This window comes from Notamacropus eugenii, chromosome 6, assembly GCF_028372415.1.
Source record: "Notamacropus eugenii isolate mMacEug1 chromosome 6, mMacEug1.pri_v2, whole genome shotgun sequence".
Lineage (NCBI taxonomy): Eukaryota > Metazoa > Chordata > Mammalia > Diprotodontia > Macropodidae > Notamacropus > Notamacropus eugenii.
In genome coordinates, this window is record NC_092877.1 from 185125103 (window position 1) to 185151940 (window position 26838).

At 35.8% G+C, this 26838-nt stretch overlaps 1 pseudogene; it reads left to right on the forward strand.

Annotated features, from left to right (window-relative positions):
- LOC140512215 (ATP synthase subunit beta, mitochondrial-like) lies at positions 1-25266 on the forward strand (annotated as a pseudogene).
- The last annotated feature ends 1572 nt before the right edge of the window (positions 25267-26838 follow it).

Here is a 26838-nt window from a genome sequence, read left to right on the forward strand (position 1 = left end):
ATGTGTTGGTTCAGTCTTCCATGTGAAGAGTCTGTTGTACTTCGTGCTTCAGAATTGAGCCAGCATATTCATGGCCACTGTGGGTGCTATGAATATCACATTGGGGCTGCATATGATGATGAAGATGGGAACATGAAATATAACACTTCTATTTGGAGGCTGAAAGGCCTCCAAGAAATAGAAAGAGAAAGAAATGATTATCCTAATCGTTTAGCCCAAGAGCATGGGCTAAAAACCCATCATATCTGTGAAAAACAGGAATCAAGGCAACAGAAGAGAGAACTCAGGGATTTAGAAATATATTTGCAAGGAATACCAATAGAATCATGGAAAGAACTGACAGGAGTATGTAGGAGAGGCTTCCTAACAAGTTATTCCCTTATGTGTAGAAGTACAGATAACCTGCTGGGAGAGAAAGCTCAGATGGAAAAGGAGTTGACTACTTTTATGAAAAGCTTTTTTATGAGGCACCATTTAAACTCTCCTTTAAAAGAACAAGCTACAGGAAGCCCAGGAAGCATGGAGAGGATGCAGCACAGGTCAGGAAGTGTGGAGCACAGTCTGACGTGACAGACACAGAACCCTGAACAGGCTGTAGGGAAACACCAGTTCCCAGATTGCTCAACCCATAAATAGCTTCAAAGGTCAGTAGGGGGGCTCCTTCACCCAGGAGAGGGGAGCACAGCCTGGACCCCCAGCAGCAGCCATTGCAGCAGCATTATTGGAGCCTTCTGCCTAGATCCTCTTGAAAAATTGAGCAGCTGATATGAATCTCAGCCGTTTAGTGGCAGCCCTGAGAGACCTCTACCTAAAGCCTCTGGAGGAATAGAGCTGCTAATCTGAATCCCGACCCTGGGCTCAGCCCTGACAAAGAAATCAAAAGTCAAGTAGCTGTCTGGGAAAATGCCTCAAAAAGGGGAAAAAAAGAATAAGACAATAGAACATTACCTTCTTGGTGAGCAAGTATTTTCTTCCATCCTTTCAGATGATGAGGAACAATTTACATCTTCATAGGAAGACCTAAATGTCAAGCGTTCTGCATGCAAAATCTCCATAATAAACATGCAGTGGTCTCAGTCCATGGAAGGCTGAAAAAGTATTTTGAAAATCAATCAAGGCAGGTGGAGGAAAAATTGGAAAGAGAACTGAGAGTGATAAAAGAAAACTATGAAAAGAAAGTCAACAGCTTGCTAAAAGAGACCTAAAAATGCTGGAGAAATTAACACCATAAAAAATAGACCAACTCAAAAGGCAAAAGATGCTCAAAAAGCCAGTGAGGAGAAGAATGGTGTAAAGAGAAGAATTAGCCCAATGGAAAAAGAGATTGAAAAGCTCATTGAAGAAAACAGTTCTTTAAAAATTAGAGTGGAACAGATGGAAGCTAATAACTTTTAGAGAAACCAAGAAATTACAAAACAAAACCAGAAGAATGAAAAAAATACAAGATAATGTGAAATATCACATTGGAAAAACAAATGACCTGGAAAATAGATCCAGGAGAGACAATTCTAAAATTATGGGACTACCCGAAAGCCACAATCACATAAAGAGTCTAGACAACATTTTTCATGAAATTATCAAGGAAAACTGTCCTGATATTCTAGAACCATAGAGTAAAACAAATATCGAAATAAGCCACAGATCACCTCCTGAAAGAAATCCAAAAATATAAACTCCTAGGAATATCCTAGCCAAATTACAGAGTTCCCAGGTCAAGGAGAAAATATTGGAAGCAGGTAGAAATAAACAATTCGAATATTGTGGAAATAAAATCAGGATAACACAGGATCTCGCAGCTTTTCCAATAAAGGATTGAAGGGCTTGGAATATGATATTCCAGAAGTCAAAGAACTACAATTAATACCAAGAATCACCTACCCAGCAAAACTGAATATAGTACTTCAGGAGGAAAATGGTCATTCAATGAAATAGAGGACTTTCAAGCATTCTTGATGAAAAGATCCGACTTGAAGAGAAAATTAGCCTTTCAAATACAAGAATCAAGAGAAGCGTGAAAAGGTAAACAGAAAAGATAAATCATAAAGGACTTTCCAAAGTTAACCTGTTTACATTCCTACATGGAAAGACAATACTTGTAATTCTTGAGATTCTTCTCAGTATTTGGGTAGTTGAAGGGATTATACAAACACACACACACACTCCAATACACACACACACGCATACACGCACACACACACTTATATATATATGTGTGTATATATATATATATATATATATATATATATATATATATATATATATATATATATATATATATATAGTGTATATGTAGAGAGAGAGAGAGAGAGAGAGAGAGAGAGAGAGAGAGAGAGAGAGAGAGAGAGAGAGAGAGAAGGAGAGAGTGCACAGGGTGAATTGATTAAGAAGGGATGAAATCTAAAAAATAAAAATAAAATTAATGGACGAGAGAGGAACATATTGGGAGGAGAAAGGGAAAGATGGAATGCAGCAAATTATCTCTTATAAAAGAAGCAAGAATTAACTTATTCAATGGAGGAGAAAAGGGAGGAGATGAGAGCAAAAAAGTGAAACTTACTCTCTTTACATTTGGCTTAAGGAGGGAATAACATGCTCACTCAATTTGGTATGAAAATCTTTATTGTATTACAAGAAATAAGGGCAGAAGGGGACAAGTGGGGTGAGGGAGATGATAGAAGGGGGAACAAATGGAAGAAGAGAGTAATTAGAAGTAAACACTTATGGGGAGGGACAAGGTCAAAAGAGAGAATAGAAGAAATGGGGAGACAGGATAGGATAAAGGGAAATATAGCTAACCTTAGAAAACATGACACTTATGGAAGTCTTTTGCAAAATTACCCATATATAGTCTATATTGAATTGCTTGCCTTCTCAGTAGAGATAGGTGGGGTGGGAGGAAGGGAGAGAAGTTAGAACTCAAAGTTTTAGGAACAAATGTTGAGAAATGCTTTTGCATACACCTGGGAAATAAGAAATACAGGTAATGGGGTAATAAAATCTATCTTGTCCTACAAGAAAAGAGAGAAGATAGGGATAAGGGAAGGGAGGGGTGTGATAGAAGGGAGGGCATATTGAGGGAAGGGGTAATCTTCAAGAAAAAGCTGTTGTTAATTTAGCTCACAAAAAAAGCAGCAAAAAAGTAACAATAGAAAGGATATGTGCGGCTTCTCAAGCAGAAGTGCAACAGCAGAATCCAGGGGTCACAGAGTGATTGGGGACGTAATTGAGGCTTTTACTCAGCAGAAGATCATAGATATTTTGAGTGAGTTCACCCAAAGATGTCAAAACTTTTGCTATCTTCATGGTGAGAAACAATGAAAAAACTAAATTTCCTCAAGCAAGAAGTGTAAATGGCCAGCAGATGCAAAGTCAGAATAGATTAACAGGAAAATAAATATACTGCTCTATTGAGATGAGCGGTACGTTTTGGAAAAATATATGACATACCATATTAATGAACTCTGCAAAATATATGGAGAAAAGGTGCTGGATATTAGACCAAACAGGGAAATAGAGCTGCCCTTACAGATCCTCCTGAAAGACAGTATCCAGATGTCTCACATCTGCAGGAAGAATAAGAGATTTGCCAGGCCCCAGCTCATATTAAAAAAAGTGTATCTTTAGCCAGAATGATAACCCCAGAACTGCAAATTAGAAAACATTACACAATAGTGAACAAGGCTATAATAGTGGCTTCATGAACTCCAAAAGTGTGGCTGATCCTATATTGACCTTGTTTATAATTATTGTCTCTTTGTTTCTTTTTGACTTTTTGTTTGTTCACCTTGTTTGTCAGATTTGTTTTCTGCAGATTTAATATACTCCACCTTTAGGTGTCTGATTGCTTAAGTCAGATGTCAGTCCCATCCAATGTGCAATGTCACCTCTGGACCTGGCATCCACCAACCTCAAAATGCCAGCTAAAGAACTGAGTCCTCGAATGGGACCTCTTGGAGCAGTGACAACTCTACATCCAATTTCAGCAGGATGTAGTTATAGAAGAAATCTTGCCCCAAGATTTTGGGCCTCATTCATTCAAGGGGGTATGATGGGGAGCTTGTGCTCAAGTCCCACCCTAAGATATTATTTTATGTGCTCATTTTGTGTTATCCCTGTTATATTGTTGTAAAGTTCTATTGACACCAGTTATCTAGGATATTTTTTTATGTGCTTATTTTCTACAATCCCTTTTAAAGTCCTGTTGATACCAGTTGCCCCATGGACCTATGTAATCCATAGAAACAAATCATGGGGCCTTGTGTAATGGTTATTTAAACGGCAATATCTTTCCCATTCATTAATAAGCCCATGTAACCTGCCAAGGTCATATGGAATCCTGAGTCTCTTGAGTCTGCGGAGGGAGGAGGTGACAAAATGAGTGGAACAGGAAGAGTGAAAAAAGAAGAGGCAGAGTTAGAGCAATGTTGACAGGAAATTTGATCAGAAACCACTTAGAGTTAGGAAGGGTGTAGGCAAGCAGGAAGCTGGCTAGCATGAGTAAAAGAGCTTGTTTGTGATTTTATTTAAGGGAGGCTGCTTTTGAATTGTTTAATGAAGCTCGTTTATGAGAAGCCTTGCAGTGGGAAGGCTTGAGGATGGTGTTGTTCTCTGCATTGTTATTGTGTTTAGATTCTTGATACTGTGATGGATTTTTCTTTATGCTGTCTGAATAAATATTTTGGTTCTGTTTTCCAAATGAAAATTCTGTGGTATTTTGTGATTCAGAATTTCACCAGCATACTCATGGCCACCATAGACACTGTAAATATTGCATTGGTGCTCCAGTGACTTTCTGTGATACTGAAGTAGGTTGATCTTTGAAATTCTAAATAAATAGTTTAACTGTGGTTGACACATGGCACAGTACAGGACCATATCTAAGTATTCCACTACAATTTGAATGTTTCTACAATTTGATTTTAATCCTTTTTTTATTCTTTACTATATTAATAGTAATTAATTGCATTGTTATTATTATTAATTGTAATCATCATTGCATCAATGGGGAAAAGACTCCAATGCCAACTGGAAGTAAAATGTACCCTAATATATCTTGGGGTATAGATATTTTAAGTATTTTATAGTCTGATAAAGATACACATACTTCATAGGTCTTACATGGTATTCTTTAATAACAGGTTTGTTAGTGCTGCATGACAAATTCATCTTTATCAGTTAAAAAAAAATCTGTTTTTTCAACTCCAGTAATCCAATTTCATTTTCTTCACAGCAAGAATTATCATTTCCATTTTTGAGGGTTGATTTTTACTGACTCTCTTGTTATTGATGCAAAAATTAAGGGTAATTCTGGTGCTTTCAGGTCCCTTTGAAAGTATTTGCTTATTTTCTGAGGAATAAATGTTGTTTTATGCTGTAGTTTATGTTGTTGCGTTTTTGCTATTTTGCTTTTTATGCAGTGCTTTCCTTTGTGTTTTGTTTGGAGTTTAGACCATGTTTCATTTTGTGGGCTTGAATTATCTTTGAAATGCTTGAAAACAGTTTTAAGAAATATCTGGCACTGTCATATGCTCTACAACAATGTCAAGGATATTTAGCCTAGAGAAGAAAAGACCTGAAAAAATAATATTTTTCTCTAATTCTTGAAAGATTTTTCTCTAGAAGATGGATCAGATGGCTTTGTTTTTTTGTCTCTGTTTTTATTTATTTTTGACTGAAGATCCTACAGGTATTTTGAAGTAGACAAAGAATTTTAACAGACGACAAGAAAAAAGTGCATTAATTCTTGTCTTCAGGGAGTTCACAAATATGTCAGGAGAGATACAATATATTTCAATTCAATATATTCCATTTATAGTGTTTCTAGACCTGATAATTTCTTTCCATCTCCCCTTCACATCCTACCCTACGATGATCAGATTGATTCTCAAGATCCCTTCTGAGTTTGTTTCACTATGTAGAAAGACAGTAATTCATTCTGAGACTCACTACCATAGAATGACCAATTCAGTAAGATCCTTCCTCAACGTTAAAAGGAATGTATGGGAAAGACGTAATTTCAGTTTCTTGGAATGAATAGGGAAAGACCTAGCAAGACAATCAATGGAGAACCAAAAAAAAACCACACATAAAAATGTGAATACAGTTTGAGGGAGAGGAATCAAAGTGACTCACACAAAGTCACAGTGTTTACCACATTAATCAACTAGAAATGTTTCATAGAAAAGCCATTACTATTCTCATAATAAAGGTAAGAGAACTTCATAAAAGGCTCTAAGAAAGCAGTCTGAGGTTGGTAGATCTCCCAGAGAGCAGAAGGCATCCAAATGTGGAAGTGTTCATAAAACAAAGGGATAAAAGAAAATATTTGAGAAAAAAAATCTCACTGCATACTGACCCAAGTTACCACCTTGGAAGTTTTGTTAGAAAACCAATGTTCAAATAGCTAAATACAAGGAAAAGGACACTATACTGTGTTAAGTCCACAAATGAGAACCAAGACTACTTCCTTTCAGCAAAATTACTTATATTTGCAATAAAGTTTAATCTCTAAACATTACCTTTAATGATACTTTTGCAGAAAATGATAAGTCCACAGGGGGAAAATCTTGAAACATGAAGAAAATGTTTTGAAGTGTGTTATTTTATTTTTTAGAGTTTTATGAAAAAATCTTTCATTTTTATACCATTGGTATTTCGTTATTTTATTTCTATCCTCTCAAATCATGTGAACCCTTAAATGAGACTTTCTCCATGGAGTTTAGTAGGATCATTGATTTAGAGCTAGAAGGGAACTTTAAAAAGTATCTGGTCCAAACTTTGCCTTTAGTTTGATTGATGTTTTTTGTTTTCATATCATGGTCTTTTCTAGAGAAAATGACGCCTCCCTCCCTCAAGAGAAAAAAGATAAGCGTTCCTGAAAAAAACATTGTATCCACATTGAGCTGTTTGTTATTTGAGACCATTGTTGTTTATTAATTTGTTGTAATTGCTCAGTATCCAGCTTCCATTTAGTGATTTTTAAAAAGAAATATTATTATCTTTAATTTTAATTTCACCTCATTTTTGAATATATAGTTCTCTGAGCTTCTATATCAAGTAAGCTATTCATTTTAACAAGGAAAAAAGAAGAAAAAATGTAGAAATATGAAAAAAATAACATTCAGTAAAAGTAACCAAACAAAAAGTAGTAGCTAGGTGACAAAGTAGTAGAAGGCTGGGCGTAGTTTAAGAAGATTTGAGTTCAAATTCAGTCTTTGATATTTACCAATTGTTTGAACCTGAGCAAGTCACTCACCCTCTGTGTGCCTCTTTTGCCTCAAATATAAAATGAGAAAAATGACAGCACCTATTTTGCAAGGACTGAGAGAATGAAAGGAGATAAAATTTGTTAAGTATCTAACACTGCCAGGTACTATATAAAAGGGCAATCCCCTATCCTCTCCCAATGTATCAACCACATCAGACACTATATGTATTACTCTACATCCATAATTTTCTACCTCTTCAAATAAGAAAGATGCAATCACCCAAGCTCTCCAGAAATAAGTTTCTCAGTAATTCTAATTTCCCTGCATCTTATAGTCCTTTAGTCGTTGTGGATATTATTTCATTTAGTCTGCTTATTTCACTGTATATCGGTTCATATAAGAGAGATATCATGTGTACAGCGATCATCTCATACATTTCCTACATGTATTATTCAGTATCCTGTCCTGCAAAACGATGATGCTATATCAAATAATCTCTAATATCACTTTTGTTCTGAATCTTAAGTATTGCCATACTGCTCTGAAATTTGAATCTTCGTTGTTTCTTATGGTGCAGTAATATTTCCTTACATTCATATGTCATAGTTAGTTTCACCAATGTCTGATGATCACTTGCTTTTTTCTCCAGCATTAGTGTGATTCCCATTCATTCCCATTGCTTGTATTGTGTACATTTTTTAATCTATTGTTTAATTCTGCATTAGTTCACATAAATTTTTCTGTGGTTCTCTGAATTCTTCACATTTGTCATTCTGTTGTTACAAGAATATCGTACTACATTATATCTATACAGCATTTTTTGTTTGTTTGTTTTAGCCCTTTCTTGATTTTTATTGATTTAACTTCCACACCATTCATATGACAAGAAGTGCTGTTGTGAATATTTTAGTATGGGCCGGACCTTTTTTTTCTGGCTTAGACTAACTACAATATGTTCCCAGCAGTAGAATCCCTGGGTCACAGAACTGAATTAGATTAGTCACTTTTCTTGAATAATTTCAAAAGGTTATCCATAATAGAAAAGGTTACAGTTCCCTCCCCAAGTCACGCGCGCACGCACACACACACACACACACACACATTCATTTATTTGTTTGATCTTTCCTTGCGCTATCTATCTAATTTATCTACATTCCTGTCTTCCTCCAGCTTCTTCAAGAATGACTTCCTATTCTTGCGACCTTTGCTAATTTTATGATATTATTTGAAGCCACAGAATTGTTTTAATTCTTATTTCTCTATGAATTGAAGATTTGAGGAAAGCTTTAATAAGATCATTCATAGTTGCACATTTTTTTTTAAACACCACCTGTATTCTTGACAACTTTCCATTTTTCCTATTTTCTATAAATGAACAAAGCAGTTGCTATGTTCCAGGCTAAAACAATGGATATGGAAAGATAATTATGGGGATTCATTTCTTATTCGCTTATTTTTTGGGGAGATTTTCTTATTTAGGATATATATTCCTTGTTTTTTTGTTAGGTGACTGGTAATGTAGGGTATACAGCATTAAACCTGGTTTTCAAATGTGAATTTTATAATAATTTATTTACCACTGTGTTTTACATCTTTTTATCTTATTTTGGATTTATCTAAGCCTCAGTATAATGTTCTCTCTATTTCTCTCCCTCCTCCCCCCACTCCCTTTCTCCCCCTCTCCCACCCTTCTCTCTCTCCTTCTTCTTTGGTTCTAACTTTTCTAATTTGTGTAAGTTTTCCTTTTAAGAATTCAGTCGCAATTACATTTGCCCTCTCCTATACACGCAATCTAATATACATATACGTCTACAATGCCTATACGTATACATGTAAGTATGCATATATATACATTTATCTATAATTTTTCAGCTTTTATTAATATTTTATTTTCCACAGTTTTATATAAAAACAATTTCTAACATCTGTACCGAAAACTGAGTTTCAATTTCTCTAATTTCCTCCCTCCCCCCACCCCACTGACAATGCAATCAATTCAAAGAAGGTTACACATATGTAGTATTTCAAAACATATTCATAATAGTTATGTTGTGAAAGAAAACAGAGTTGAAAAAACTCAAGAAGAATTAAAATAAAAAAGCTATACTTGAATTTGTATTCAGACACCAACAGTTGTTTTTGCGGGAATGGACAGCATTTTTCATCATAAGTCCTTCAGAGTTGTGTTCGATCATTGTATTGCTGAGAATGACTGTCCTTCAATGCTGATCATCTTACAAAATTGCTGTTACTTTGGACACAGTACATTTCACTTTACATGAGCTTATGTACGTTTTACCGGGTTTTTTCTGAAAGTAATTTGATCATCATTTCTTACAATACAATAATATTCCAAAATAATCCTATATGACAACTTGTTCAGTCATTCCCCAACTGATGGACAAGCCCTCTACTTCTAATTCTTTAGCCCAGAAAAGAGCTACTATAAATATTATATATATATATATATATATATATATATATATATATATATATATATACACACACACACACACATATATGTATATATACATATATATGTGTGTATATATATACATACATATATGTATATATACATATATATGTGAGTATATATATATATATATATGTATGTCATTTTTCCATTTTATTTTAAATGTCTTTTGGGATACAAACCTAATATTGATATTCCCAGGTCAAAGGGTATGCAGGGCGGTTTTTTGTTTTTTGTTTTTTTGTAGGAGACCAACTACTTCGGGGGGTGGTTGTAGGGCTCAAATGAGATGATGTATGTAAAACCCTTTACAAATCTTTAAAGTGCTATGTAAATATCTGATACTGTTACCTCTGAGATTATCTAAAAGGTAGAAAATTGGACCAGCAACTCCAAAAAAAGCAATTCTTCCACTTTACTATTCCCTTCATAAGGGGTTGTGATCCTCTGGGAATTTTCTTTTTTTGTGGTTTCTTAGAAGAATATTATATAATTTATTTTCATTTTTCAACACCAATGTCCAAAAGTTTTTGAATTCTAAATTTTCTCCCAATCTCTCCCCTACCTGAGGACAGCATGCACCCTAACCATCCCTTTCCCCAATATTCCCTCCCTTTTGTAACCACCCACCTTTTCCCAACCCTCCCCTCTATTTTCCTGTAGGGCAGGATAGATTTCCCCATTTACCCCACTGCTTTTACAATTTATTTCCCAGTTGCATTAAAAAAACAAATTAAGGCTTGCTTTTTAAAGTTTTGGGTTACACATTCTCTCTCTTCCTACATCACTACCCACATCTATTGAGAAAGCAAGCAATTGGATATAGGTCATATATCTGTGGCCATGCAAAACATTTCCGTTACAGTCCTGTTGTGAAAGAATAACCACACTTCTCCATATTCTGTCCTGCCCTCTATTTATTCCCTTCTCTCCCTTGACTCGTCTTCCTACAATGGTGTTTGCTTCTGATTAACCCTTCCCCCAATCTGCAGTTCCTTCTGTTATCCTCCCTGTACTATCACCTTGCCCTCCAAACCCAGTCGAATGGGAATTATTACCTCCTTCAGCTAAATCCGATGAGATAAGGCTCACGTATTCTCTCTCACCTGCTCCCTCTTCCCCTTCATTGTAAAAGGTTTCCGTTCCCTCTTTTATTTGAGATGATTTACTGCATTATACCTCTCCCTTTCTACCTCCCAGTACATTCATCTCTACACTTAATTTTTTTAGGTTTTTTCCCTTCATATTCAGCTCATCTTGTACCCTGTCTCTCTGTCTCTGTTTCTCTCTGACTGTCTCTGTATATACATATATATATGTATACATATATTTACATGTAAATACACACATATATACAAACATATGCACATACATACACCAATGCCTACACCTATATAAGATACACATATACACATTCACACACACACATATACATATATATATATATACACACACACACACACATATATATTCCCTCTAACTACTCTAAAATTGAAAAAGGTCTCATGAGTTGCAAATACCATCTTTCCATGTAGGAATATAAACAGTTCGTCTGTAATGGGTCCTTCTTTGAAGTCTCTGCTACTCTTTCCTGTTTAACTTTTCATGCTTCTCTTGATTCCTGTATTTGAAAGCCAAATTTTCTATTTAGTTCTGGTCTTTTCGAAGTCAGTCCTTGGAAGTCCTCTATTTCATCGAAATTCAAATTTTTCCCCCGAAGTATTATAGACAGTTTTGCTGGGTAGGTGATTCTGATTTTTAATCTTAGCTCATTTAATCTCTGAAATATCATATTCCAAGACCTCTGATCCCTTAGTGCAGAAAATGAGAACTCCTGTGTTTTCCTGATTCTATTTTCACAAGACTAGAATTGTTTCTTTCTGGCTGCATGTAATATTTTCTCTTTGACGTTGGAACTCTGGAATTTGGATACAATATTCCTAGGAGTTTCTCTTTTCAGATGTCTTTCAGGAGGTGATCAGTGGATTCTTTCGATTTCTATTTTACTCTCTGGTTCTAGAATATCAGGACAGTTTTCCTTGATAATTTATTGGAAGGTGATGTCTATGATATTTTTTTAACACAGTTTTCCAGGTAGTCCAATAACTTGAAAATGTCTCTCCTGGACCTTTTTTACAGCTCAGTTCTTTTTCAATTTAGACATTTTACATTGTCTTCTACTTTTACATTCCTTTGGTTATGTTATTTAATTTCTTGATTTCTCATAAAGTCATTATCTTCCATTTGTTTCATTCTAATTTTTAAGGAATTATTTTCTTCAGTGAACTTTTAGATTGTTTCCTTGTGTCCAGTTCTGTTTTTTAAGGCATTATTCTCCTCATTGCTTTATTTGGGCCACTTTTGCCATTTGGGTTACTCTATTTTTAGTGTTATTTTCTTCTGAATGTTTGGAGTCTCTCCTATTTCTCTTCCCAATTTTTTTCATCTACGTCTCTAACTTGATTTTCAAAATTATTTTAGAGCTCTTCCATGCCCTTAGATCATTTCATATTTTTCTTCAAAGCTTTGGATGTAGGAATATGACCTTACTGTCTTACTCTGTTTGTGTGCTTTGACATTCCTTGGGTTGTATGCTTTTATCTTCCTCATCATAAGAAAATACCTTTTCACCACAAAGGCAACATTCTATAGTCTTATTTTTGTTTCCCTTTTTGGTCTTTTTTCACAGCCAATTGACGTGTTAGCTCTTTGTTAAGTAGAGGGTGTACTGTCCCAAATTTCAGGGGTATTATGTAGCTGTTTTCAGAAATATCTCTAGGGACATGTAAATTCACATTTCCACCAAAGTGAGGTCAAAGCAGAAGCCTCTTCTGGCCTGCACTCTAGTCTGTGAGCACCCACAAGCACTCTTTTCTGCCCTGGACATTTGAGTAGGATTTACTCTCTACAGTTGCCTGCAGTTCTGCCATGCCTGCACTCCTCTTCTCCCCAGGACTGACACCCAGCACTATGTCCCAGATCCGAGACTCAATTCATTCATCATATTTAGGCTGAGAGCTCTACCACCACCTTGGGGCTGTGGCCAGAACACATTCCTCTCTCACCTAGGTAAGAGAGCTTTCCAACTTACATTTGAAGTTGTCTTTGGTATTTTGGGGTTGAGAAGTCTGAAAACCACTACAGCTGCCAGTGATTCAGCCCCTGAGTCTTTCTTCAGTACCATCTCTGCCAGCTGCCCTGTGTTCTGCTCTAAGGCTCCACTCCAATGGTGCAATAGATTCTTCCTGCCATCTTTCCAGATTGTCTTTGGTTGGAACCCTTTTGCAATCTGTCACTTTGTGGCTTTTCGTGCTCTAGAATTAGTTTAGAGCCATTTTTACAGGTAATTTGAGAGGTTTGGGGGGATAGCCCAGGCAATTCCCTGCTTCTACTCTGCCATGTAGGCTTCTCCGGCCCCTCACATTTAATATCGTTAATTTTTTTGCCTATGCTGCCTAGAAATCAAGTTCATTGCTTCCATATATAAGATTATTAGATCTACTTGTTTACATTGTCTAAAGCATATTCAGTTATTTCAATTCTCTCATTTTCCCAGTGTACATCTTTGTGTATATTTTCTATTTTCTTGCAATCACAAAACTTCAGAGTTCTCTTGTTTTATTGATTTTTCAATTCTTATTCTTCTAATTGGGAGCTATAATCCATTAAGATTATAATTATTTCTAATTAATTGCATTGAATATGTGAACACGTATACATTCTACTTTCTCCCTGTTTTAGAAATTCACTTATTGTCTCTAATTTGCTCTGCTTGCAATAATCTAATTTTGGTCTCTGTCTTTTCCCTTACTACTGATTCTTTTCGATGACATGCCACTTTCCCTATGAAGCTAGCAGTCACTGTTATAGATTTTGTCAACATTCTTTGAGCCTTCACTTCTCTACCTCCTCCAGGTCTACACACTTCCACCATTATAGAAAATAGTACCTAGAAGTTTGACCCTGTCTTATAAAACATAATCTCCTGATATGTTGAACCCTCTGATGTAGTTCATAGCAGGACTCCTTTCTGATTCGGTCCTGCTTCTATCAAGGCCTTAAACAATACTTTCAGATCAATACTTTCTGCTGGAACCATTCATTTTCTGTTCCTCTTTCCATGGCTTCCTACATCATTGTTCTACCTTTAATCTTCTGCCATCCACCAAAATACAAGAGAAAAAATCTAAAAAAGCCGCTTGTCAACATGTGTTGAAGTCTTATCAACTATTTCTTGCCAACAGGGGATCTTTTTTATTAACCTGCCACTTAAAATACTGAGACAATATAGTTCTTTCACTGGAAATATAAATATACATTTTGCACTCATTTTCCTTCTGATGTTTTTTCTGTTACAGTAGCTTTTGTTCTTTAGGTTCTTTGACATATTGACCATCTCATTGTCTTCTCAATATCTTTCAGACAGTGAGAGAACTAAAATTTCTTTGTTAAAAGAAAACCAAACAATAAACATACACCCATTTCCCATTCATGAAATGACATTTGAAAACTAACATTCCATATTTAAGGTTTTCACTGGTGTATGAGTATGACTATACTTAGCTATCTTTTGTTAAATCACCTTGCAGGTTGAATATTCTGATTACCACTGTGTGCTTTTGAAGGAATAAAAAAAGTCTTCCAAAACTGTTACTAAACTTCTTAATTTCTTTGATGCATAGCTTTAGCTTTGCAGGATGTTTTTTGGCAATGCTAGTAAATCTTTTTTTTAATACAATTTTTCTTTTTTCCTTTATATTTTTACAAAAACGGAGTAATCCTCCGGTATCCTACATGATTCTCTTTGTAATATGAAATGAATTTGTTTGGCTTCTGAAAATTTGTTATTTGATATTGTAGTAAAATCTTTGGATGTTCTATGAATACATTGGATCTGTGCTTTTCATTTGCTTCCAATATTTATATACAATTTCTATATGTGTTTTCCTGGCATTGTATTCAGAATGTTTTTATGTTTACAATGAACCTGTAATACAGGTATTATTTATTTGCTTCTGAAGTTTAATATTCTTATTTTGTAAAACTTATATCTGTTCTTCTCATCTTTTAAAATTGTAATATTAATTTCCTTTTAGTCTAAGCATTTTTTATTCTCATTCTCTTACAGATTTTCACAGAACCGAATTTTATGAGCAATCCCTGTCTTTTGTTTCATAAATCTTCTAACCTCTTTTCAAATCTGTTGATTTCTTCCTTACAAATCTATTTCTTTCTTTGATAGTTTTACTTAATTCTTGAATTGCTCTTCTAAACCATTCTATAGACTTTTGGAATTATCTCATTGTAAGTTTCGGGAACTTGAAGAATTTTTTATATATTCACCTTCCTCAGAGTAATTCTTTTCTTATGAAATGCTTGTCCATTTTAATGACATTTTTCTTCTAAAGTTTATTCGCTTCCCCTTATTTGTCACATTGTGTCTATCTTTAAATCTCGCTATTGCTTTTTTTTATTTTCTTTAATATACATAGGACATGTGCTTCTTACTGCTAGTCCTTTCCCTTCTGAATGCCCAGGATCCTCCCTCTTTACTGCTTATTCTGCTGTTTTTCCTTCATATCATCATATTAGGATGAGATTTGTTACTTTTGAGATCTGAGAATGACTGGTTATGTTAGAGCTACAAGGGAGCTGGAGAGGTCATTGTAACTGTGGCATTTTCTTTTCTTTTAAGTCCTTTTTTTTCTGGGTTCTACCACCTTCTGGGTCTTTCTTACAGAATGATAACATTGTAGATTTGTCAGGCACCTGACAAGGTCAGTTCAGTCCACGTAATACACAAATCCCCAGGAAAAATGCCATGCATGTGGTTATCCAGAATTTGCTTAATACTCACAAGGAGAATTTCTGTACAGTTCTAATTGTTAGGAAGTTACCCTTAATAGTAATCCTAAATTTCTCCTTGCAAATTCTATCTTTTCTCTAGGTTGTGCACTCTGAAGATAAATAAATAAGTGTGCTCCACATAAAAGTTTCAGTGGTTTGAAGACAGTTCTATTATTCCCCAGAGTATTCTTATAACCAGGCTAATTGTACCGAGTTTTTTTTCAAATAATCTTCATATAGCATGACCTGAAGGTCCTTCGCCACTTGGGTTGTGGATGTTATTCAGCTTCTTAATTTGATTCTTAAAACTTGGTGTCGGGGGGCAGAGCCAAGATAGCAGAGTAGAAACACAGACACAGACACACACACACACACACACATCAGCTTTCCCCCCACAGCCTATAAAATACCTGTGAAGAAAGACTCTCAACAAATTCTAGAGCAGCAGAAGCCACAGATCAATGAAGTGGAGGAGGTTTTCAGCCCAGGGTGAACTGAAAGACCAATAGGAAAAGTCTGTCACATCAGACGTGGAGCAAAGACCAGACCAGCCTTGGACATGCTGCACAGTGATAGGAGGAGGATCTGAGCAGACCTCGGGGTGGAATTCCTAGCAACAATAGAGGAAGCTTGCAGATCCCTCAACTCAGAAGCGCCAAAGGTCAGTGAGAGGGTTTTTTCAGCTCCCCAAGAAGGGAGCAGGGTCTCCTTATAGCTCCAGCCTCAGAGGAGCAGGGACATTGGGCTGCAGCCTCCCCCATAGACACCTTCATCAATTGTTGTATCGTCAAACCCCTGGGGAAACTGAGCAACTGTTTCTTACCTCACTCCTATGTGGAGGCCCTGCCCCCCCTTAATGCTCCTGAGGGATTTGAGCAGTTGATCTTTATCTCAAAGTAAATGGTGGCCCTGCCTCTGCTGAAAGCCCCTGTAGAAACTGAGCAGCTTATCTGAATCTCAGCCCCCAGTGGTGGCTGTGGAGAGGAAACTCTACTACTCACAGATTATGGGCACAAAGGTTTCTGTTTGCTCCTAGAACAGTGTGCACACTTGACTGTGCCACCTTGGAGGAACTGAGATCTTACAGACCCCCAGAGTATACTCTACTCTTGACAAAGAACCCAAGAGTCGAGTAAGTTCTTGGGAAAATGCCCCAAAAACGGGGAAAAATAAGACTATAGAAGGTTACTTCCTTGGTGAACATATATCCCATCCTTTGGGATGAGGGACAACAATGCTTACCATTAGAGAAAGACATAAAAGTCAAGGCTTCTGTATCCCAAATATCCAAAATAAATATTCAATGGTCTCAGGACATGAAAGAGCTCAAAAAGAATTTTGAAAATCAAGTAAGAGAGGTGGAGGAAAAATTGGGAAGAGAAATGAGAGAGATTAAAGAAAATCGTGAAAAGCAAGTCAACAACTTGCTAATGGAGACCCGAAAAGTGTTGAAGAAAATAACATCTTTAAAAACAGGCTAACTGAAGTGGTAAAAGAGGTTCAAAAAGTCAATGAGGAGAAGAACGTTTTAAAAAGCAGAGTTAGCCTTATGGAAAAGGAGGTTCAAAATTTCACTGAAGAAAATTCTTCCTTAAAAATTATAATTGAACAGATGGAGGCTAAAGACTTTATGAGAAACCAAGAAATCACAAAACAAAACGAAAAGAATGAAAAAAAATGGAAGATAATATGAAATGTCTCATTGGAAGGGTGCCTGACCTGGAGAATGGATCCAGGAGAGACAGTTTAAAAATTGTGGGACTACCTGAAAGCCATTACCAGGGGAAGAGCTTAGACATCACCTTTCACAAGGTTATCAGGGAAAACTTCCTGATGTTCTATAACCAGGGGTCAAAATCAATATGGAAGGAGTCCACCCATCACCTCCCAAAAGTGATACAAAAGGATAAATTCCTAGGAACACTGTGGCCAAATTCCGGAGTTACCAGGTCAGGGAGAAAACATTGCAGGCAGCTAGAAAGAAACAATTTGAGTGTTGTGGAAATTCAACCAGGAAAACACAAGATCTAACAGCTTCTACATTAAGGGATCGAAGGACATGGAATGTAATGTCCTGGAAGTCAAAGGAACTAGGACTGGGGCTGAGAATCACCTATCCAGAAAAACTGAGTATAATACTTCAGGGGAAAAATGGTCTTTCGGTGAAATATAGAACTTTCAAGCATTCTTGATGAAAGGACCAGAGCTGAAAAGAAAATTTGACTTTCCAACACAAGAATCAAGACAAGCATGAAAAGGTAAACAGGAAAGAGAAATCATAAGAGACTTACTAAAGTTGAACTCTATACATTTCTACATGGAAAGACAATATTTGTAACTCTTGAAACTTTTCTCACTGTCTGAGTAATTGGTATTACACACACACATTATACATATATATGTATAATATGTGTGTGTATAAATACGTATGTGTGTGTGTATATATACACACACACACACACACAGAGAGAACATAGGGTGAATATGAAGCACAGGGTAGAATATGAAGAGATCATATCGTAAAAAATGAAATTAAGGAGTGAGAGAGGAATATAATGGGAGTAGAAAGGGAGAAATGGAATGCGGCAAATTATCCCTCATAAAGAGGAAAGAAAAAGACTTTTCAATGGGGGTATAATGAGGGAGGTGAGAGGGAAAACGTGAAGCCTACTCTCATCACATTTGACTCAAGGAAGGAAGAAAATGCACTCATTTTGGTATGAAAGCCTATCTTACCATACATGAAATTGGGGGAGAAGTGGAATAAGCAGGGTGGGGGAATGATGGAAGGGAGAAAAATGGGAGGAAGGGGCAATTAGAAGTAAAAATTCTTGGGGAGGGACAAAGTCAAAAGAGATAATAAAGAAATGGGGGGCAGGATAGGATGGAGGGAAATATAGTTAGTCTTACACAACATGACTATTATGGAAGTCATTTTCAACACTACACATATATAGCCTGTATTGTATTCCTTGCCTTCCCAATGGGGATGGCTGGTGAGGGAGGAAGGAAGAGAAGTTGGAACTCAAAAGTTTTAGGAAAAACTGTTGAGTATTGTTCTTGCATACAACTGGGAAATAAGAAATACAGGTAATGGTGTATAGAAATTTTTCTTGCCCTACAGGACAAAAAAGAAAATGGGGATAAGGGAAGGAAGAGATGTTAGAAGGGAGAGAAGATTGGTGGTAGTTGTAATTAGAATGCTTGGCGTTTTGAGGTGAGGGAGGGGAGAGATGGGGAGAAAATTTGTAGCTCAAAATTTTGTGGAAATGGATGTTGAAAACTTAAAATAAATAAAGTAAAAAAGCAAAACAAAAGGAAAAAATCCCTTGGTGTCCGTGATGGAACAGAATAGTACAGTTGAGATCTGAACAGGGCAAAGAACTATCACCTACTTCCTGCAGGGTACTCTAGCCCTCTCAATAATCCCCAAAATTTCTTTAGATTTTTTAAACTTTTATTTTTGCTATCATAGTGATGGTAATACTAACTCATAACCTTGCATTCCACCAAAATCACAGATATTATTTTTCAGAATAACTGTTATTTATTAATATGTTCCTTATTCCTGCTTCTTATGCTTGTGAAAATGAATTTTATACCAAGTGAAAAACTTACCTTTACCTCTGCTGCATTAAACTCAGCTCAATGCTTTAAATTCTCAAAATATTTTACTATCTAATGTGTTGGTGGTATCTGCAAACTCCGTGTGATTTGCAAATTTGATGAACATAATAGTTAATATTAATATATTAAAAACTTTAATAGGTAACTGATGACATTTTCTATCCTCTGCTATGCTTTCTTCCATAAAGAACCTGGCAAATGTCCAAGATGACTTTCATATGTGCTATCTTCTACCCTCTATCTCCTGCTGTGCTATCCTCTGCCTAACATATAGGTTTCTATAGAAGATGTGAAATGAACCAGAGTCTCCTATTTAAAGTGCTGCCATCATGCTATATTAATGTTCACCCTCATCTGGGAAGAGGAATGGCACCTTATATTTAGAGATGACCAATCCCACACCTGGTCATATCCTACAGATCTCAGTAATTCTGAAGATGTATAGGTCATCATCCAAAATCCATTAACCGTTCTTTATTACCTGATTCATTATTCTCAACCACTTTAATTATTCCGTCTCAGGTTTCCAACTAAATTCTACCAACCCCTTCCACTATGCCCTCTAGAAAGTCCATTCCATCAGGTAACAAACTTACCTCTTTTTTCAATATATTTCTTTATCACTATTTCCATCTTTTATCAATCACTGAAACTGCCATACCCTGATCATACAGCTTCTCTGGACACTCTTTCTAATCCTTGCCACATGTTCTCTCATTCTCATTAGCTCACTGATTGTGGGCAAGGGAATTGAAATACCACTTGCTCCCCATTGCCACAGTTCCTCTCCCTACCATCATTACTAGTAACCTGTCTTCCATTGAGATTCATGCAATCCATACCTAATCAAAATCATGATAACTTTTGTCTATAAATCTACTTGTCATTCCTCTTCTTTCTTCAATGAGTTCAGTACCAAGTTCATATTTTTTCTGTCTTCCCTAACACTTGCCCTCACTCTGTTTCCTCGGATTTAACGCACAGTTCTTTAGTCTCCTTTCTGCACTCAACTTCTGGTATTCACAAAAATGGTCATATCGTGCCCTTGCCATCACTGACTGATGCACAGTTTCCATGTTTGAGAATTCCCAAATACTCTTATCTTACTATATTATATTGGTTTTCTACTTATCCCTCTATCTTTCCTTATTAAATCCTACCCCAGGTTCCAATCACCAGACTCCTATTTTCTGTCCCAGACTATCAACAATGGAATAGTTACTTTCTCCTATTTTCCTGTTTTGGCCAATGATGAACCAATTGAATTCTATAAATGAGTGCAAATATGTGTGTGTGTGTATTTCTCTGTTGAGATTTAGACTTGAATCACCCACACCATATATATTTTTGTTTCTCCATAAGTACTGTGGAAATAAGATGAAGAAAACCCTAAACTACTATTCTGACTGGGGCTACCTCGAATTTATGTCAAATAACCTCAACTGGGATATCCATACTGCTAGGCAATCTTTCTATCCTCCTTTATTATGTGACTTTGTCGTTCTCCACAGCAGTGCTTCCAAACATTTTCCTCCCTCCACAAACATTCCAAGATTTCTCCTCCCCCATGCTCGCAGCTGAGAAACTTGCTTCATTCTTACCAAAAAGTTGATGGCATTCCCCCTTTCTCCTCATCCTCATTTCCCAGTGTTCTGTTGCCTTCTAACAGTATTCTATTCCATTCTGATTCTTCCAACAGATCTTTCTCTTTCATCTCAACCCTTATTTTCAATGTCTCATTGTATACGAGCTCCATCTGTACTTCATAAAAATATGCACATCTGCATCCGGAAAAATACTTACTTGATGTATCTCTCACCACAAACTATTTTCCAGTATCTTTTCTGCCATTTTAGGATAAACCCATCAAGAAAACTGTCTACAATAGGCTCTTTCCCTTTTTCTCCTCACTCCCTACTTTACCCATCATAATCTGGCATCCAGTCTCATCATTCAACCAAGACTGCTGTCTCCAAAATTACAATGATCTTTTAATTGAGAAATTCAGTGACAACAATTTCTCAATCCTCATTACTTTTCACTTCTGCAGTTTTTAACACAATAGATAACTTTCTTCTCCTTGATATATTCTTCACTGTAGGTCTTCAAGACACTGCTTTTTTCCTCATTCAGGACATCTATTAATAATGTGTGTCCCATAACACCTTATACTAAGATTTCTTCTCCCTTTATACTACTTCCCATGGTCTTCTCATGAACTACCATGGATTTATAATCATCCCTATGATGAATTTCAAGTATATATATATATATATATATATACACACACATATACCCTGCCATAACTTTTATGTTGACATATATCTCATATATCATGTCTTATACATCCAGTCGCCTTTCAACATCTCAAAATGGATATCATGCAGACATCTTAAACTTAGTTTATCCAAAAAGGAGCTCATTTTCCCCCCTAAATATTTATCCTGTCTAAAATTTCCTGTTACTTTGAAGAATAATATCCTGTCTCAATCCTTTGGGCTTTCAACCTAAGTGTCATTCTTGAATCTTCACTATGTCTTAACGCTTCCACCACCATTACCACCCCATATCCAATCTCTTTGCTAGGCTTGCCAACTAAACTTTTGGTATATATCTTGAATATTTCTTTTTTTTTAACCTCTGACCTTCCACCACACACTCAACACCTCATGCCTGAAATGTTGCAATAGCCTGCTAGTAATATTGGCTATCTCAAGTCTCTCCCTTCTTGAATCCATCTTTAACTCATCAATCACGTGATATTTTCAAAAGCGCAGTTCCTACCCTGTCACTAAGCTCTCTCCAGCTCATTGATCTCCTATACATTTTCCTCCACTGCATCATGATGACTCTCTCTAGGTTGCCTTGCTTCACTTGTCTTTAAGAAGTTTGGCAAGTCTCCCAATTATTTTGCTAAAATAATATTTATTGTGGTTTGAGAATATTTTAAAATATTTTTGACACTTCTTTGGATAACGATAGGTAAATTGGGCTCACATTCAGAGTTAAGAGTTATCTCCATTGACAAACTTACTTATTGTTTGTATTTTAATTTTATCTGAAGACAGTCTAATTATAGAGCAATGTTAACCCACTATTCATCCATTATAAAATGTAAAGAAATACCTGTATTATTTTTCTTCTTTAGTTATAGGGGTGTAACACGAAGGTTAGGAACTATCTATAATTAGGGTCACGTTCTGAGACTTAGACTGATTTTGCCTGCTCTCTGACATACCCAACATGAGATGTACTCTGCACTTAAGTTAACATTTATTTTCTTGATATTTATTTTATTGTGGAAGGTTGAAATATTTTCTTACTCTTTACATGAGATAATACCTAAAATCCAAGCATCATCATAAAATAAATAGTAACTTTTATTGACTGCATAGTATCTTATATTGTAAAGAATATTAATTTATGGAAATAGGAACCAGGGACTTAGGTGTATAAGTCATGTGATAGACTTCAAATATTGATTCTCAGAGGGTATATGGGGAGAGTGTTGCATAGGATGAAACTGGGTGAGGAAAAAAATGTTCATCTTTTCTTTTCTTCTTTTTTTACCAAAATTAACTTTTGCAAGAAGGAACTTTACTTCTCTCAACTTGTATAAAGTCTATACATATCTTTGTCTCTCGATTAATACAAATTCATTCATTAAATGTTTACTCATTTATTTTGCTTGCCAATACTTATTGAGAACTTACTGTGTGCAAAATGTGTCTGGGCGCTGTTCTGTATACAGAAATTTAATGATTTTTAAAATTTTAATAAAACACATTTGAGTTTATAATCTAATAGAATTCCCTTTCATATCACTATGCAATGTGAGATGTTCTATAAATTTAGAAAGGGACTATATTAATATTCCTTTTTTCAAAAAAACCCTGAAATACAATTCTCTAACGTTTCACTAAATCTTTCCTTCCTTCTACACATCTGTCATTGTATATAGCTATTAAAAGAAACCTGTATTCATGTAATACCTGATGGTTTATAGTTGGGTTTCATAAATGAATGGAATGCTATAGCCATTTCGATCATCTCAATAGTAAATTATATTAAGTGAAGTGAAATAGTGTATTTTTGCTTATTTTAAGATTCAGCATACTTTGAAGCAAAATCTTGGTTTGGGGTAAAAAGTTTGGGTGAAACATTTAGTCTCTTGAATAAATTTATTATTCTGTCAACTACAACATTCATTTAAAATATCCAGGAGATATTGGGTAAACTGAAGTATACAAGCAGAATATCAATTGGTTTTGCTGAAATGTTTTCTTTTTATTTCTTATAAAAGTCTTTAGTTGTTTTCTTTAAAATCCAAAAATTTTAGGGAATTGGGGATCATATTTAAGTTATGGTAGAATTAGAAGTAACCTAGAACTCAGATCTTTTTTGACAAATGTAGATAAACAATAAAGTGACCTGTCCCTTCCTCATTTCAACCAAATCAGTAATGTTAAGAGGAGGAAAATCCATAAAAACACATCAAAAGTTAACTCTTGCAGAAAAAAACCCAAAATAACTGAAGACCAATTCACCAACCTGTTGTTATTTGCATCTCTCTTTCCAGTTTCCCACTCTATTAATTTTTTTTTCTCCACTGCCCTAGAGTGTTCTCTTATCTGTAAAGCTGCTGCAGCTCTTTACAAAGCTCTTTGCAAATTTCACTTCAGAAGTGGCCCAGTGTGACTCTACTTCAAGTATTAGTAAAGAACCACGAGTGGTAGCAATCTGAGTATTCAAAGATATAAAAGGGGGGTTACTATATAAAATGCAAGAAACCACATTGTGGAAGTGGTAAGGAGTCCAGGATGCCAATAGGAGTTGCAGATATTTTGTATTGCATAACAGTTCAAAATGAAACCAAAAAAATAATGAAAGAAAGGTATAAAAGACCAGTGGGAAAAGCTTCTAATAGAACCTCCCCATCACCCCAACTACTAGTATGTCGTCTCAAAACCCTGTCCCAATGAGTCACCCGGTCTCAACCTAAGGATTTATTTTCTTTTCAAAGAAAAATGGACTTCATGATAAAAATTACAGAACACGATTAAACAGTACTAAAAGATACAAAGGATAAGTAATGAGGTACTTAGAGATGATATCCTGGATTAACTATGGTCCTTGAATCCTGAAAGGAAAGAAACAAATACAGAACAAACAACAAAACCTTGGCTAATGCAATTATTGTACCTTTGTTAGATTTTTAATGATATTAGAAAGGTCAGCAACAGTGTTGCCAATGTCCATGGTGATTATTCTGTGTTTGTTCATGTAGGTGAATAGCCCCGAGAGGGTGGTGACTTAGACCACAGGATTAAGTTTGGTGTCATCAATATGAAAGATGTTACTTTCAAGGTAGCATTGGTATATGACCAGATGAACAAACCACCTGGTGCTTGGTCTTAGATAGCCTTGATTGGTTTCACTGTGGCAGAATATTTCAAAGAGAAAGAGGGTCAAGATATATTGTTTTGATATTGATATTATCTTTCAATTCTCTCAGCCTGGCTCAGAGATTTCTGCTTTATTAGGCAGAATCTCCTCTGCTGTTGGTTACTAGCCCACCTTGGCCACTAATATGGACACCATGCAGGAAAGAATTATCATAGGTTATGACTTAACTGACCATAATACTGCCATTATATGTGCCCACTTGAATCCTAACATCATGGTGTCCCAACCTATAGCTGAAATGAACATTTACTTGCAGTGGATGCTCTGGACTCCACCCCTTGGAGCATGGACCCTAAAGTTGTTGGCAGGGATCTCTGTGATGTTGCCTGTGATGTTCAGATTCTGCAGGACTATGTTTCTATCAGACAAAATTGATATTTTTGGTATGAATGAATTGTCTGAAGAAAACAAGTTGACATTGCCTTATGCCCAGGAAATCCAGAAGTTCTTACAAACAGTTGTTCCAGATTGCTGAGGTATTCACAGTACGTATGGAGTAGTTCATACCCATGAAAGAAAGCATTAAGGGACTGCAATAGATTTTGAAATGTCAATGTAACCATTTCACAGAGCAGTCCTTTAATATGGTAGAAACCATTATAGAAGCTTTGATAAAGCCAAAACCTGGCTGAAGAACACTCATGAGGAGTCACAGTTATCGGCCACATCATTACATTCTTCAATTTCACTTGTCTGAGTCAATTACACAAGAACTTTCACTAGGAAATTTGACTACTTTCTGACTAATATTTAAACTTCTTAATAAGTTACATATCTCACACCACCAAAAATCCAAGAAACAAAATGTATGATTTCACCAAACCCAATACTGTTGAACAATGCATTAATATATTATTTCCCACAAATATGTCCCTGTTTTCTCTTTAAGCAAGAGATGAGTAGAATTTACAAGCATTCCAACCCCATGGGGACTTCTTGTTATAATTTTAAAAGATGATTGATCCAGATTTTAAGATATCAAAGAAGAAATGTTACAATTCCAGAGGTAATAGAGGTGGAAATTTTTAGATTTTTCACCTTTTCTTAACTAAATGTACCAACAAATTTATCAAACTAGTAATGACTTTTAAAATATATAATACTTTACCCCTCCAATCACATGTAAAAAATATTTTTTAACATTTGTTCTTAAATTTTTTTTGAGTCAAATTATTTCCTTCCCTCCTTCCCATGCCTTCCCCCCACGTTGGAAAGGCATGCAATTTGATATGAGTTATCAAGTGCAATCAGACAAAACATTTTCACATTAGCCATGTTGTTAAATAAAGCACAAACCAATAAACAAACAAACAAGAAAAATAAAGAAAAAATATGCTTCCGTTCGAATCAACTCTAATAGTTATTTCTCTGTAGGCAAATAACATTTTCTTCATGATTCCTTTAGAATTGTCATGGATCATTCCATTGCTGAGCACAGCTAAATCACCCACAGTTGATCATCATACAATATTGCTGTTACTATGAACAAAGTACTCCTGATTGTTTATTTCATGTTGCATCAATTCAAGTATTTTCAGATAAATGATTTTTTTTTCTATCCTGAGGCAATGAGGTGGCCCAATGGATAGAGTGTTGTGCTTGGACTTAGGAAGAATAGAGTTAAAATCTGGTCTCAGACACTTACTAGTTGTGGGACCTGCAATAGCAATTCAAATGGAAAGATCTTTCTCATTCATTAATAGGCTCAGACGATGTGCTTATATCACCTGGAAGCCAATGTCATATGTGATGGGAGGAGTTTGGTGAATGGACAGAACAGGAAGGGTGGATGAGAACCGTGAGAAAGTGAGTGTGCAGGTTTGAGTCAGAGGAGAGAAGACACAGGCTAGCAGGCGTGACAAAGACTTAGGCTCAGGCTCATGATTGTTTGTGAGAAGGCAGAGAAGAGGGGGTGGAGGGAGGCTTGGAAATAGCTTTGTCCCCTGTGATGATTATGTGTATTAACATCTTGGTCACTATGATAAATTTTGTTTTCTGGTTCTGGGATTTGGCTTTCTGGTGTATAAATAAATGTTTTCTTCTGCCTTCTATATGGAGAATCTGTTATACTTTGTGACTGACAAGTATGCTAGCATATTCATAGTCACCACCAGTGCTGTAAATATTTCCTTGGAGATACGGGAGAGGCAAATCATTTGAGAGGGAAATGGCAAATCATTCCAGTATCTTTGCCACGAAAATACCGTGGGTACTTTT